A 13,522-nucleotide genomic window follows, 5' to 3' on the forward strand; every position below is an offset into this window, starting at 1 on the left:
GTAGTGTTAACCAACTTCTGACAACATAAGAGCATTCAGAATGATGTCATATGGTGTTATTTTGTCTCAGCACGCTGTGCGTTTGTACTCTCACAGCGTATTGAAAAGGACATCCCCTTTGGCTGTTGTCTCATCGGGAGCCTACCTGTCACACGGCTGATATGACGCTCTTTGAGTGCAATGTGTACATGTGATCAGAGCTGCAGCAAGCAGCGTGGATGACAAAGTGACTAGGAGTGTCAAAGCAGCCTGCAAACAGGCCTGTCCTCTTCCAGACAGGAAGCTGGGAGCAGCAGAGGCGCTGCCTTGTCTCATCTGCCAGCAGCGCTCGCCGTCTCCCCGCCTCATCACAGCAACCATGTCTGATGGTGTGCACGACTCCGCGCTGGACGGCTGTTTTGATTTCAGCCCGTGTGACACATCTGTTGCTTGTCACGTTGTGTTGAGCTGAGCCGAGCTCGACCGGGGCAAATGTGCTTCTCATCCCTCTGTTCATGTTTACAAACAGGGGCTGCGCTCACAAACAGGCGAGCTCTGTCTGCAGCATGAGGAAGGTCAGGTGGCCTTACCAGACACTGTGTGCGCCTCTGCACCTGGTGCCACGAGCCATCACTCCTAACAGCTTGCTGCAAACGCTGGGCTGTAAAATGCGAGCACTCTGCATTAAAACACACTCTCCTAATAAACCCCGTATGAAATCTTAAGTGAAAGTAACCGCAGGGTTGATTTTATATAAATACAGAAGAAAAAAAAATTGCACGGATCACTCCCATCATCGCACACCATGCAACAACTGATTGAGACAATTTGCCTTAGCTGTAAATCAAATCTGCATCAAAGGAGCATTCTTCACAACGTGCCTTTTATGGCCTTTTAAAGTACTTTGCGAGAGCATTTCACAAAACTATCAAAATCAAGACTTCCACTGTCAGCTTAAATACACAAGTGATGACCACGGCTAATTGGATCCATCCAGTCCATCCATCTATGAAGTACACATGCCACATCAGCAAAAACCAAATGACATTGTTTCACTAAGGGAAGGCCAGCACTAAAGAACCCGAAAGGTATTTATTAATGCTACAGTAGCTTAGAAGGGGTGCATTCATTCATTCATTTAAATGTCCTCCAACGTGATAGTCAACTGTGCTGCGTAATTACGAGTGCAGAACGCTGATGTGACCATAAACTACAGTACAGGATGTGAAACTAGTTTTTATTATCGATTCACTTGTGATGAGTTTTAAATATTTGTAGTAGCACGTTTTCATTCAGCACATAATTCAAAAATAACTGCTAAAGAGAAAAAGTACGGCTTGTCTACACGGGGCAATTTGCATGAGTATCAAACCCCAGCCTGTTATGTAAATGCAATCCCTCTTAAGAGGGTGGGGAAAAAAATTTGAGATGGCTCATTTACATTGTCAAACGACACAACACTCATACTTTCCATTTACTATCAAACTGTTTTTTTGCAGACACGCTAACCTGGAAGCGATCGGCTGCCGCGGCTCCTCACCACTGAGCCGGGCGTAACAATGCCGTGGCAAAAACAAACTGAACCCGGGTTGAGCGTGATCGAACACCGTGACTGCCGCTCTGACCGGCTTTCGTCAGACCACAAGACAACACGTAGCAGCGCTGGCACGGCAGGGAGGCACGGCGCCGCTATGGGGCTTTAATATATTCAAAGAGGGATCATTTACTTAAGGCTCGCATCCAAGGATCAGTCTGGCCTTCATTAGCCTCAATCTGACACGGATGTGAACAACATGTTGGCTTGCCACATGAACGCTGCCCCTCCTCCTTCTGAACACCAAACACTCGACTCCCCTCCCTTCTCTGAGACCTGCGCAGCAAATTCCTCTGGAAATATCACAGGTTGTTAGCATTCCACAGAGAATTTTACATGGGTGTACACTCAGGCCTTAATTAGAGACTCTATTTGATCATTCAGCAGCTGGGCTTTATTAAAAATACGGGTTCACATCGCCTCACAGTCACCCCCGGCTCAGTGTGGAGAAGCTCACAGAGGCAGAGGAGTCTATGAAAGAAGGAACTGAATATTCATTACATGATATGTATGGAGTCTGTGCATGGGAAATCTACACCTGCAAAGCCGAATTCACATTTTTAAGGATAAAGTTATATCTCTATTGCATCCCTCCGACAATGGAGATGGATGAATGCTGCTCGATCATTTTTAATTTAAAGACTAACGAGAGTTGTAATGTCCAATAAAAGGCTTAATGCTGTAAGCTCATCCTATAAGCTCTGCAAAAGGTTTTGCTGAGTAATATGCATATTGAACATACGATAATGAACCAACACACCATCACAACCTTTTCCTCTGAAAGCCTCAACCTAAATGTCAGCACAGAACCTGCGCTACATCGACCTGGAAAGAAGCGAAGAGATGTACACTACAGCCGACCAAGGTCGACAGGGACTATAAAACAAACACCGGGTTTAAGGTGAAGTCTTCCCTGCGTGAAGGTTAGCCCCGTTCCGTGTTTACACTACACTGCAGGCTTTGAAATTGTTTTGCAGTGCGGAGCCTGCCCGGGGTCATTGTTTGTTTTTGACGTGTTTATACACCACACAAGGAGTAATGACTTCTAGGATAGTCCGGGGGATGCAGACATGAGCCAGCACACTATCTGCAATTTTCTTTACTTTTCAGGTTCATGGTTAACGTTCGGCGGTCTCTCGCGCGTCACCCAGGCCTCACGCTGACACAACCGGGACACATTTGGCATTCAAAGTGACGTCAATATAAAAGTGTACCAGGAAACGAGGAAACCGGTTACTATGCAAAACCACACTTATCATCTTGTGGCATTCAAACTCATTACAATTTCCATATAATGTATAATCCTGTGAGAAGACGTAATAAAATAAAAAAGAACTAGTTTGCTCAAAAGCTGGTACATGAGCAGTGTTTGTTAAACCTGACGCACATGTGGAGTACTCACTTTGATCTCTGCCTCCACAGGATGTCACCACTGGAGCCTCCTGGCTGGACAGGCAAGCAGCAGATAAGGGGAGGAGAGAAGAAGAAGAAGAAGAAGAAGAAGAAGAAGAAGAAGAAGAAGAAGAAGAAGAAGGGGGGTAGAAGGAAAGTTGTGGGGTGGGGGTGGTAGAATGGAAAAAAAGAGAAACAGTGGAAATTATTTCAAACATGAAGGTGACAAAATCAAAAACATGCAAAAACATTGTTCCACCATCACTTATTATTCAACAATAACACTGCCGTCACCTCGCACACTGTTTGGCGACTGTAATGTGAGCGAGGCTCCGAGTTAGCGCTGAAGGCAATAGTGTGGGGACACAAAACAGGTCACTTTCAAATTAATATTCATTACGGCAGAATTAAATAGGCTTCCCAGTGCCCCCCTTTAAATGTCTGCGGATACATATTTAGCATCTCAAACAAGAACTCCCTTGATTAAACAAATAATGACACGTGGTCCCAAAAACTGTAACTGAGTCCAAATTAATTTGAGCATTGCTCTAATTGCATTTAAGCACTGCTCCTCCCTAACCTTAGATCAAGGATTTTTAATTACTGGCTTCTGAAGACTGAGTCCCCACAGTGTTGACGGAAAAATAAAAATAGGCTACGCTTTACGGCACGCTCTTAAATGTTTTTATTCACTTTAAATGGAGCACCGCGGCAGTGAGCGCTGAGAAGTCTGGAGCTTTCTCCAACGGCTTGTTCATGGGATCAAACTGCGCTCCACCCCTCACGGCTGAGCTCCGTCATTCAGTCCCACTGCCCCGTGCCCCTTTCGCCTTAACTCCTTCCCTCCGTTTGCAAACGCACAGGGAAGAAACGCCAAAATGTGTTTCCTGAAAGGGAGGAGAGGTGGAAAAAGCCCATCCTGCCCCGAGAATCACCGCCGCCCCGCCAGAGCCGCCGCCACTGGCCTTTCTGCAGAGGCAGCAAAAGTTCCCCGAGAGGGGAGCGTCTGCCAACTCAAACAGGGCTCGTTCTCCTCTCTGTGGGCCGCCAGCCGCCCATGTGGGCCTGCGCTGGGCTTCCTGAGGGCTCGCTGCAGCTGGAGGACTTTGAATAAAGGTAACAGCAATGTCACAGCTACTGTAAACTTGCTCGGCTGCTCCTGTCAGCAGGACGTTCCCAATCAAAGCAGAAACAACCCCACCTAAAACACAGCGCATTGTTTTTTTTTCCACCGGCCCCAAGTCCAAACTTCCCACGAATCACAAAGAGAGCACACAGGCGAGAGGGCAACCACTGTTCCCTGATCTTGCCAAACAAAATGCCAAGAGACCGGGAGTGACATTCAGCTCTGGGGTTTAAAAATACGAGCAATTTGAAAATGATTAGAGTCTTATTTTCTTGTTGAGCGCCTGACACAGGAGAGGAAACCAGAACAATCAAGCCAACTGACTTTTTTTTCTGCTGAATTTAGAAACACTAATTAGTTTTGCTCTCGTAAAGCCAACCTGAAAACGACCAATTAGAAAGTGAAAATGAGACGTGCAGAGGAAACAAGAGCTTGTCATTTCCACAGTTTAAGTCCCATATGCACAACTTTACTGTGATGACTTTCACACAAACTCAAGATGATTGGCGTGCCGCTAGCAAACTTGGTGTCACATATTCTCGCTGATCAAATAGCCCTTTTGCTTTGTTAGGAGGAAACTATTACAGATCTGTATGACCACATCAAACCCAGGCTGTGCATGCAGATGTCTGAAGCAGCAGGCCAGGGAGAGGCTACAGCCCACCAGGCTGACCACAGCACCAGCTGCTTTTTAGCTACACACCTACCAGGGTCACACTGCTACCCCTCACATGTTCCTTGTTTCTATGGATTTCCTCTTTTAAGGGTACTTGAATCACACCTCTGCATGTATTATTGTTTCATTCTACAACAGGGCCTTCACATACATACACTTCACAGTATCACACAGTATATTTGACCTGCTGAGTGACGTTGGTTCATGTTAAGCCATGTCTTTAGAAGCGAACGTAAAACTTGTGGAAATTATCTGCAGGAATTTCATCGTTATTCCCCGAGCAAACAGTGGCAAGTGTTTCATCACTGTCGGGCTGAAGACGGATGGGCTGTCAGTGCCTTCCCCCCCGTCCGTGATCCAGCTCCTGGGCTGGGAAGTGGCTAAAAAAGGCCAGGGCAACGCTTTTCAGGCCTGCGCCTTTTACTGGGAGTAATTCTCAGATGCCAGATCCCTGCCAACGTCCTTGCAGCCAATGGCAGAGAGGCCAGTAAGTTCACATTAACTGCAGAGTGTAACTGCGCTGAACATCTGCTCATGAATGAGAGCGCTGCCCACTAACTCAGCGAGTTGAAGCCCACTGATGAAAAATTCAACGTTCTCCTCGCTGGCACGCTTGTTTTGCACTATTCTCCTGAGCCCCCAGAATTATATTAAGAGAATTTCAGCACGGCCTGGTGTATCTGAGAGAACAGCTGGCGCTGAAAAGGGATCTGCCGCTCAGCGAGAGCTAAGGGACTTCACACGGGATCTGCCTTCTCCTGCACCATTTGTCCTTGAAGGAAAAAAATAAAACTATATCAGTGTTAAGCACCCAGGTAATAATAAGAAAGCAGAGGCTACATTTAGCTGATTACACCGGCCCATGTGTGCTGCAGCGGACACAGCATAACAAATGAAGACGTGAATCGATATGGACTGGAAAGGGAAGACAGAGGGGCAATTGTGACAGTAAGTAGCTCCCCCAGGAGACCTATTTGGTGCACCTCTCCTTTGTTTGGCTTGTTTAGTTCATTAGATTGTTAACTAGAAAGAATCTGCCCCCAACCCCACAATACGGCATCAGTCTAATCAGAAACAGAAGCAGTCTGTTCAGGGGCTAACTACATCAAAGACTTTAGAAAGTATGAAGGTAGTCCCCCCAGTCCCGACCTTCAATCGCTGACATTATGTGCCTCACCGGTTTATGATATTACTGGAGCAAAATATACTATCATCAGCCAAACAACTGACATTATCACATGATAAAATAAATACGTACTATCAGTGAAACTCGATGTGCACACAGAGACATGAACTGAAAAAGTCTTTCTCCCGAAGATGATGAAATAGTTTCTCCTTTTAAAAAATGTCAAGTTTAAGGAAGTGATGCCTGCTAGCAAACACTAAGAATAAAAGATTACCAAACTCAGTAATTTCACTTCTGTCTTTCTGGAAATACAGTTAAGAATTTTTTATATGTCAGCACAGGACCCAAACTGAGCGACTGGGATGTTTATCTCATTGTTTGATTTATTCCTAACCTCCCGTTTAGCAGCTTTTGATTTTTTTCTTGAACTGACCAGGATAGTCACACGCAATAAAACCGTCTTCCTCTCTCGGTCTGGGGGGGTAGGGGGGGGGGGGTTTAGGTCATTGACTTTTCATGCAACACACTGGATACCGTGGAAGTCATGGGCAAGCAGCCCAAAAAAGGGGATCCGTGAATATGATATCGCCGCTGAAAACCGAGAGGACGTCTGGAGAGAGAAGCTCATTTAGCCGGTGACAAATGACAGCACTTTGTCTTCCTGACAAGATCCCTCCTTCATCAAATGTCCACCTTCACATGGAAATAGGAAATCGCGCATTATCACACTGACAAACAATTACATCCATGTCATTAGCGGCAACCCTGGGCCTGGAACCATTAACAGAACACAATGTTGCACACCACGCTAACCATCAGAAGAAACACAGGATGTAGATGAAAATACACTGATAAATCAATCACGACACAAACAGCCCCGTGCTTGTGGGTTTCGGAGATCCAGACGGTCGGGAATAAGGGGCGATAACAGCTGAATAAATCACAAATTAATCTCGAGCAATCAAAAGTTCTGAATAAAGATGTGTGTCTCGGTGCCGGCCTTATATTAAAAGTCAACACTTTAAAAGAGTTTCTCCGTAAGTGACTTAATCAGATACAGGGCATTAGTATCTCTTTTAATACATCTCCCGGTGTCAGGCAGCAAATGAAAAAAGCTAGCCTCTGTAAATATGACTGCTTACTTCTAACACAAACATTGTTGACACCTAATGTAATTTCAGCGGGACATCCGACTGAAAGCACACCGGGGTAACATAATGCTCTTAATGAGAATTCCTTCCAGCTTGAGACCTTGGCGAGATAGCCATAATGCATGGCTTCTCTTTTTAATAAAATAATTGTTACAGTTATTAAAGATGAATCTCATCACAGTCGAGATGACAAAATAATTCATTACCAAAACCAAGGCTTTAAATAGCTGCAAATTATGAAGCCCTACCTCCCCCCAACTCACCCACCCCACCCCCAACGCTTTGAAAATACACTTCCAGATAAATGGGTTCGTTATTTCGTATAAATATTAGATATATTCTGCCCTTGGAAGAAAAGAAATATTGCAACTTGTCCATTAAAAAGTTTGCAGAGACACAAAGCACCGTGCGTATTAAATTAATAATAATTAACATGAATAAACTGAAAAACAAACAAATCTGACCCGATATTGTTATATTACAGCTATTATTCTGGTCAGTTTTTATATATTTTCTGATAAACTAATGCATAATTTAGTACATTTTCTATACCTGTTATTCTTTATATTCTCATAAACCTTTAAATAACTCTCAGAGCAGGACGTTTGACTGCTGCTGTGTGTCTACAGTTTACAAAACTAACGCAATATGAATAAAATAATACTTATGCTACTTTTTATTTTTGCAATTTACAATTATACTACGTGTGCAAAACATTCTTTTCCTAAATATTTTTGGATTTTGCATTCCGTTTCAGTCATTCATGCATTCATCTTCTGTAATTGCTTGTCCTCGGGAGGGTCGCGGGTGGACAGGTCTCCAGTCTATCACAGGGCTAACACAGAGAGACAGACAACCATTCACACTCACACCTACGACCAATTTAGAGTCACCAACGAACCTAACCAGCATGTCTTTGGACGGTGGGAGGAAGCTGGAGAACCTGGAGAGAACCGGTAAACATGCAAACTCCCCAGTCGGCCTGGATTCGAACCCGGAACCTTCTTGCTGCGAGGCATCAGTGCTAACCACCACACCACTGTGCCACCTGCATTGTGTTTCCTTATTGTTTAAACTATAACATGCCAATATCAGTGTCTTAATATTACAAAACAATAAATCGATAGATTTAATCTGCAAAGTAATATGTTGATTTTTTTTAACAATACATGCTACGTTAATTTACCCTTGATAACACCAATCTGCTGCTGCCTACATGATGTTGCACATATTTCAGTTCTTTCGGTGTGAACCAGAGAAAGCGTTTGGAACACATTCGTACAAACGTCCACCAATCCGAGCCTCCCTCCCTCCCCCCCACTCCTTTCCTGTTCACAGCTCTCCTCTAGCTTTATTTATGTATTCAAAACAGATCCTTTACAGTGATGGCATGGAAACTTCCCAGCATGCCTTTTAACCTGTCGTTTTTCACTCTCTCCGCAGCAGGATGTCCAGAGGAAATGCTTTATTAAGATCCTGCCGACATGAAGAGCCGCTGTGACTTACTGGTGCATTACTGTCTAAAAGGCAAAGTTATTTAGACCAATAAAAGGCTAATATATTGTTGGAGTGGAATTACACAGAAGTTATCTCTGCCTTAATAACATCACCGCAACCCCTGATGTTGTTTAGATCAATAAAGCCCATTAAAGTACAGACCTCAAGCCCAGATAAGCCTGCACTGCCACAGCAGAATGCTGCTTGCAAGCATCTGAGAGAGAGTACAGGTCTTTCTCCAGCACGCAGAAAAAGTGGCCAAAAAGAAAGAGAGGAAAAAAAAAAAAACACTTCAAACTTAATACCATAAAACCCTTAAATCCAATGAGGTTCATGGTCTGACCCGTGGAGCCTCCTGGCCTGCAGATAAACAAGTAGAAAAGATGCTAATGGCTTTTAGATATTAGTCAGACCACGTACAAAGAAGCCAGCTGATGTTGAGCTGAGGTGAATCTGTCCCGACAACCATCATTCACGTTTCCTGTTAGGAAGGTGGCCTTTAAACACTTCTCCTGATTTCAACATGTCACACAAAGCCCTCTTTGAAGTCCTTTGTCTTCTGCCACTGTCCCATGAGAGATGAAACTTTTACTCGCTTGCACAGATTTGAATCAGATTTGAATCTGTGCAGCTTGATCACTGTCGTCACTGCACACATTCACAGATTCGAGGATGTGAGGTATGTAACCTACATTTGACGGTGCACAAAAAAAAAAAAAAAAAAAGTAAAACACTGATCTCTGCTAAAAGCCATGCACAGCGGGAATGTCCTCACTGTACATCCCAGCGTTTTGAACGTCACACCGTGCTCATTCTTAGCAGTGTCCACCAGGTGATGCACTAAATCATGTGTGATGCTGGTGTCCATCAGAAGCTCTGGAATGACCAGAGCCTGGCCGCTCCCCTGAGGCTCCGCCCCAAAACGATGGTGGTAGCAAGGAAAGGAGAGGAGAACCCAGGAGTGTGTGTGTTTGGCATGTGTGTGTATGTGTTTGGCGAGTCTGTGTGTCACTTTTGGGAGTGCAGCCTTCACGTGCACTTGTAAATTGCAGCACATAGAGACACCACAGGAAACCACAGGAAACCGAGTTTTGACGCTATCTCTATAAGAACATGAAATGACAAACAAGATTTTTTTTTTTTTTTTAAAGTACAACATGTCCTTTTCGCCTTATACACCGTCAATAGGAAGTTTACAGACATCAAGCTAGTCAGGTGGGTGGGGGGTAGGGGGGATTCCATCATCTTTCTTTTTTTTCACGCACACAGCTGCTGTAAGTTGGTGACAACTGAATGTGCAAACCAGATTGTCATTGCATCAGCTTTACTGTTAATACATTTAATAATAGTTTGCATACACATTCAAGGAGTTGTGTATCATCATGCAGCGTTGCAGCATCAGTGTGACTGCAGGCTTGCACATCACAAGTTCATAAAACCGGAATAAATTTCAAAATCTCACTCTACAAATTAGTAGAATTAGTAGAAAAACACCACATAGAGACCTTTAGGAGGTCTTAAAAGGAGTTTATCAGCCGACAAATACAAAACTTGGCGCCGACTTCAGGTAATTTAATCCAAACCCTTTTAGGATTTATTTTTTTAAGGCCCCGTGGAAATCTGTGACAGCGAACGCAGACAGGCACGGACAGAACATTCATCACGGTGATGGCCGCGAATAATAACTCCGAACAATTATCAACTATGACAATGTGATATTACCCAACAATAAATATAGAGCAGACACAAAAAAAAAGAAAGAAAGAAAGGAGAAGGACACGGAAGAGAGAGGAGATCGTCTTCCTGCGAGTGAAAGCATAAATAAAGTGTGGCACATCTTTTACCTTCTTCAATTATCTGCCTTTTGACATGCAAGCTGAGCACAGTGTAATTAACATCTCAGGAGATAATGGGGTCACTACTCACTGATCAATCTCGCACATATATTATCTGCCTTTTACCAAACCGACTGCCTGTTATTCTACGAAGGAAATGCTCCACAGAAGATTTTTTTTTTCCTTCTTTTTGGGTGGGGGCATTTAATAAAACTCTGGTAATAGGCCTAATGACTCATCCAATTGAGCTCATCTTCCAAAACATCAATTAGGCTAAGACTCAACTTACACAGGGAGCATTGTCTATCACATAACAGAATCTATTCCCATTCACGCCAGAGGTAACTATGCTGTCATCGTCGGTTAGCGGCAGCATCACAACACAGAAAAGAAGAAACAAAAGCACTGCAGAATCTCTACAAAAACAGTTCCCTCTGTGGCTTTGGCGGTAACAGGTGCTGCAGACGGATGCCCTTCCCTGATAAAAAAAAAAAACATTTAAAAGTACAATCTGGAATTTATTTCACCTTCTCAGTTTTGGGCTGAAGTCACTTGTTTTTGAGCAGGACAGACTGTTATTTGGCTTATGAACGGCAGTGGTGCATTCTTGACTTATTACAACTGTTTTTCCTCCAGTAAATATCTCAGAGTCACTCAGACTGCTTTCAAACTCAAAACACAGGTGTGTGTACATATACTAGGGGTTGAACGACTTCGGATTGGTTAAAGTCGGCTAATATGTCGTGAAAGTCGAGTCGACGTCGACTAGTTGATGACGTCACACATAGAAACACAGCAGAACGTAATGCTTCGCAGCAATGAACTCTACACTCTTGACCTGAATATTGTAGAGTCTCACACAAAAGAAGGTACCGGGGTTTTTCTGCAAGTTTATTGCAGCGTGAGCACAAACTACTGTCGGCCGTAGACCACGTCAACGCTTCTAATATGCAGCTCTTGCAAACTCTTAGCTCTCGCATGGTGCATTCACTGACATCAAGGACAAAAAACACGCTCTGCAACCACAACAACAATGTCAACTAATAGAACAGAACAGAGCTTAACATAAACACATGAGCTTATCAATACTTCGGGCTGTAGATATGTTTAGTCACGGGCATTTAATAGTACTTCACATCGTGTTGTAAGATAATATCATGAAGACAGGATTTAAAAAATGCGGTATATCTCCAAAGCCTTTTCCGTTTATTGCAGCTAAATATCTAATAACTTTAGACAATGAAATTCACCAGCAAACTGTCGATGTGCAGCCTCCTTCTCTCTGGTGAAGTTAATTGACTGTCGTTGAGAGGACTTGGACCGTTCCTCTGCTAGCGTTAGCAGATGTTTTTTCAGATGAGTGTGCATTGCAGTAGTGTTTTTGTTGTATTTCAGGACTGACTCATTATTCTAAATGTCACGGCAGAATGAGCTTCTCACACATTTGATGAACCGCTGCTAGTTTACTGCAATGACTGGGCTGTTCACCTGTCTTCAAGGAGGCGTCCATGTTGTTATTGTCACATGATCAGCGACTAGTCGACGTGATGCTTAAAGCGTCACGGCACAGCAGTAAGGTTGACTAGTCGGTTCAACCCTTGATACTGTACATACAGCTAAAATAGATTTTAAAAAACTGCAATCACAGGTAATCCTTGGCTGTCAATACTATGTACTACTAGTACTATGTACTACTTTGACAATACAAGAAAAAACACGTGGTGGCTTTTGCTGTAACCTCACAATGTGGTTAATAGCTACTAGTTCGGTTACCTTCTCACCCCTCTCACCAACAATGGGCCTTTTCAGACCTTGAATTAAGATCCGATCACGTAAAAAAAGACAGGTGTGAACACCAGGTGTGAGTTCGCATTTGATTTATGTGATCTCTGACCACATCTGAAGGTGGTCTGGGTCGCATGTGGCCTCATTCCTTTGGTAGTGTGAACACAATGCGTCCTGGGTCGCGTTAGAGACCTCCTATACTCAACAGGGGGGCTCCTGCCTCATTCATCTAGAAAAAAAACATACGACCGCTTTTATTAACGATCACCTGAAATGGAAAAAGCACCGTAAGTGATGTCTGTTCACTAGTAATGAGAACCTTTTAAAATATCCTGTCCTTGTAGCTGGTAACTAGCCAAATAAATAAAAAAATCTAAGTAAGAATTTACAAACGAAAGTATTTATATGAGTACACGTGTGTGATTCTTAATAATTGATGTGGTCATGTTGATGACTGAGGAGCCACGTGTGGTTAAGTTACGCATTTCCTCAATCACCAATGTCTTTATTTACCTTTATTACCAGAGGTTAGGGTGCGGAGGTGTGGAGTTTTGCGCAGGTCTAACTAACGTCACGGAGGAGATCAGTAAATAATAACTTAACATGTGAAGCCAAAGTCATGACGCAGACACATATAAAACAGAGCTGTTCTCGGTTCTGGAGCAGCGGTAGAGATCCATTAGAGACATCAGGTGTTACTACTGCTCCCCAGATGATGTCGGGGGTTTATTTACATATCACATGCCAGGTCTGAACACACGTACCTAAAGCGGGTCACTTGAGATTGGATCACCCAGATCGGATCTTAATGCGAGGTCTGAGCAGGCTCTATGTTTGCTTGTCATTGCTATTTCAAACTGGAATACTGATATACTAGCCCCACTACACGGCTGCATAGTGGCTCTCCCTGAGGTTATTTGCCAGATGCCTTTGAACTAACCTCAAATGAGCCTCGAGATTTGTGTTTCTCTGGTTGAGAGTTCCTCCCTCCCTCTTATGTGTTGTTTCTGTCAGGCCCGTAGCTTAAGTTCACAGATCTGTTGAAACCCAGATAACCAGCGGGGGTAGAAGGAACGTCGCAGGGGGGCTGGGCGCAGATCAACATACAGTACTGTACATTTGACTTCTTAATGCACTGATAAGAGCTATGCTAGAATACACACACAGGAGACACAGTTCCTCTTTCAGAGTCTGAGCTGGTAAGTGTGTAATAACTGTGACCCTGTAATGACAACTGCTGTTTAAATTGCATCACTCACAGATCTGCTAATCAAGGCTCACATATTGGACTGGCTCTCATTTTCTAAACCCTCCTTGATCATTTTTACTGCAACCGTTCGGTCGTATTAGTCTCAGGACTT

General features: G+C 43.7%; 1 protein-coding gene across 2 annotated transcripts in view; it reads right to left on the reverse strand.

The window, feature by feature from the left end:
• foxp1b (forkhead box P1b) overlaps positions 1 to 13,522 on the reverse strand; it is a 150,072-nt gene that overhangs the window by 113,286 nt on the left and 23,264 nt on the right. For both annotated transcript variants that reach the window (XM_084542776.1, XM_084542775.1), the window contains exon 3: positions 2,976 to 3,019. The gene's annotated coding sequence lies outside the window, so the exon portion shown is untranslated. The remainder of the gene's footprint in view (positions 1 to 2,975; positions 3,020 to 13,522) is intronic.

The sequence above is a fragment of the Chelon labrosus genome (genome assembly GCF_963514085.1).
Source record: "Chelon labrosus genome assembly, chromosome: 4".
Classification (NCBI taxonomy): domain Eukaryota; kingdom Metazoa; phylum Chordata; class Actinopteri; order Mugiliformes; family Mugilidae; genus Chelon; species Chelon labrosus.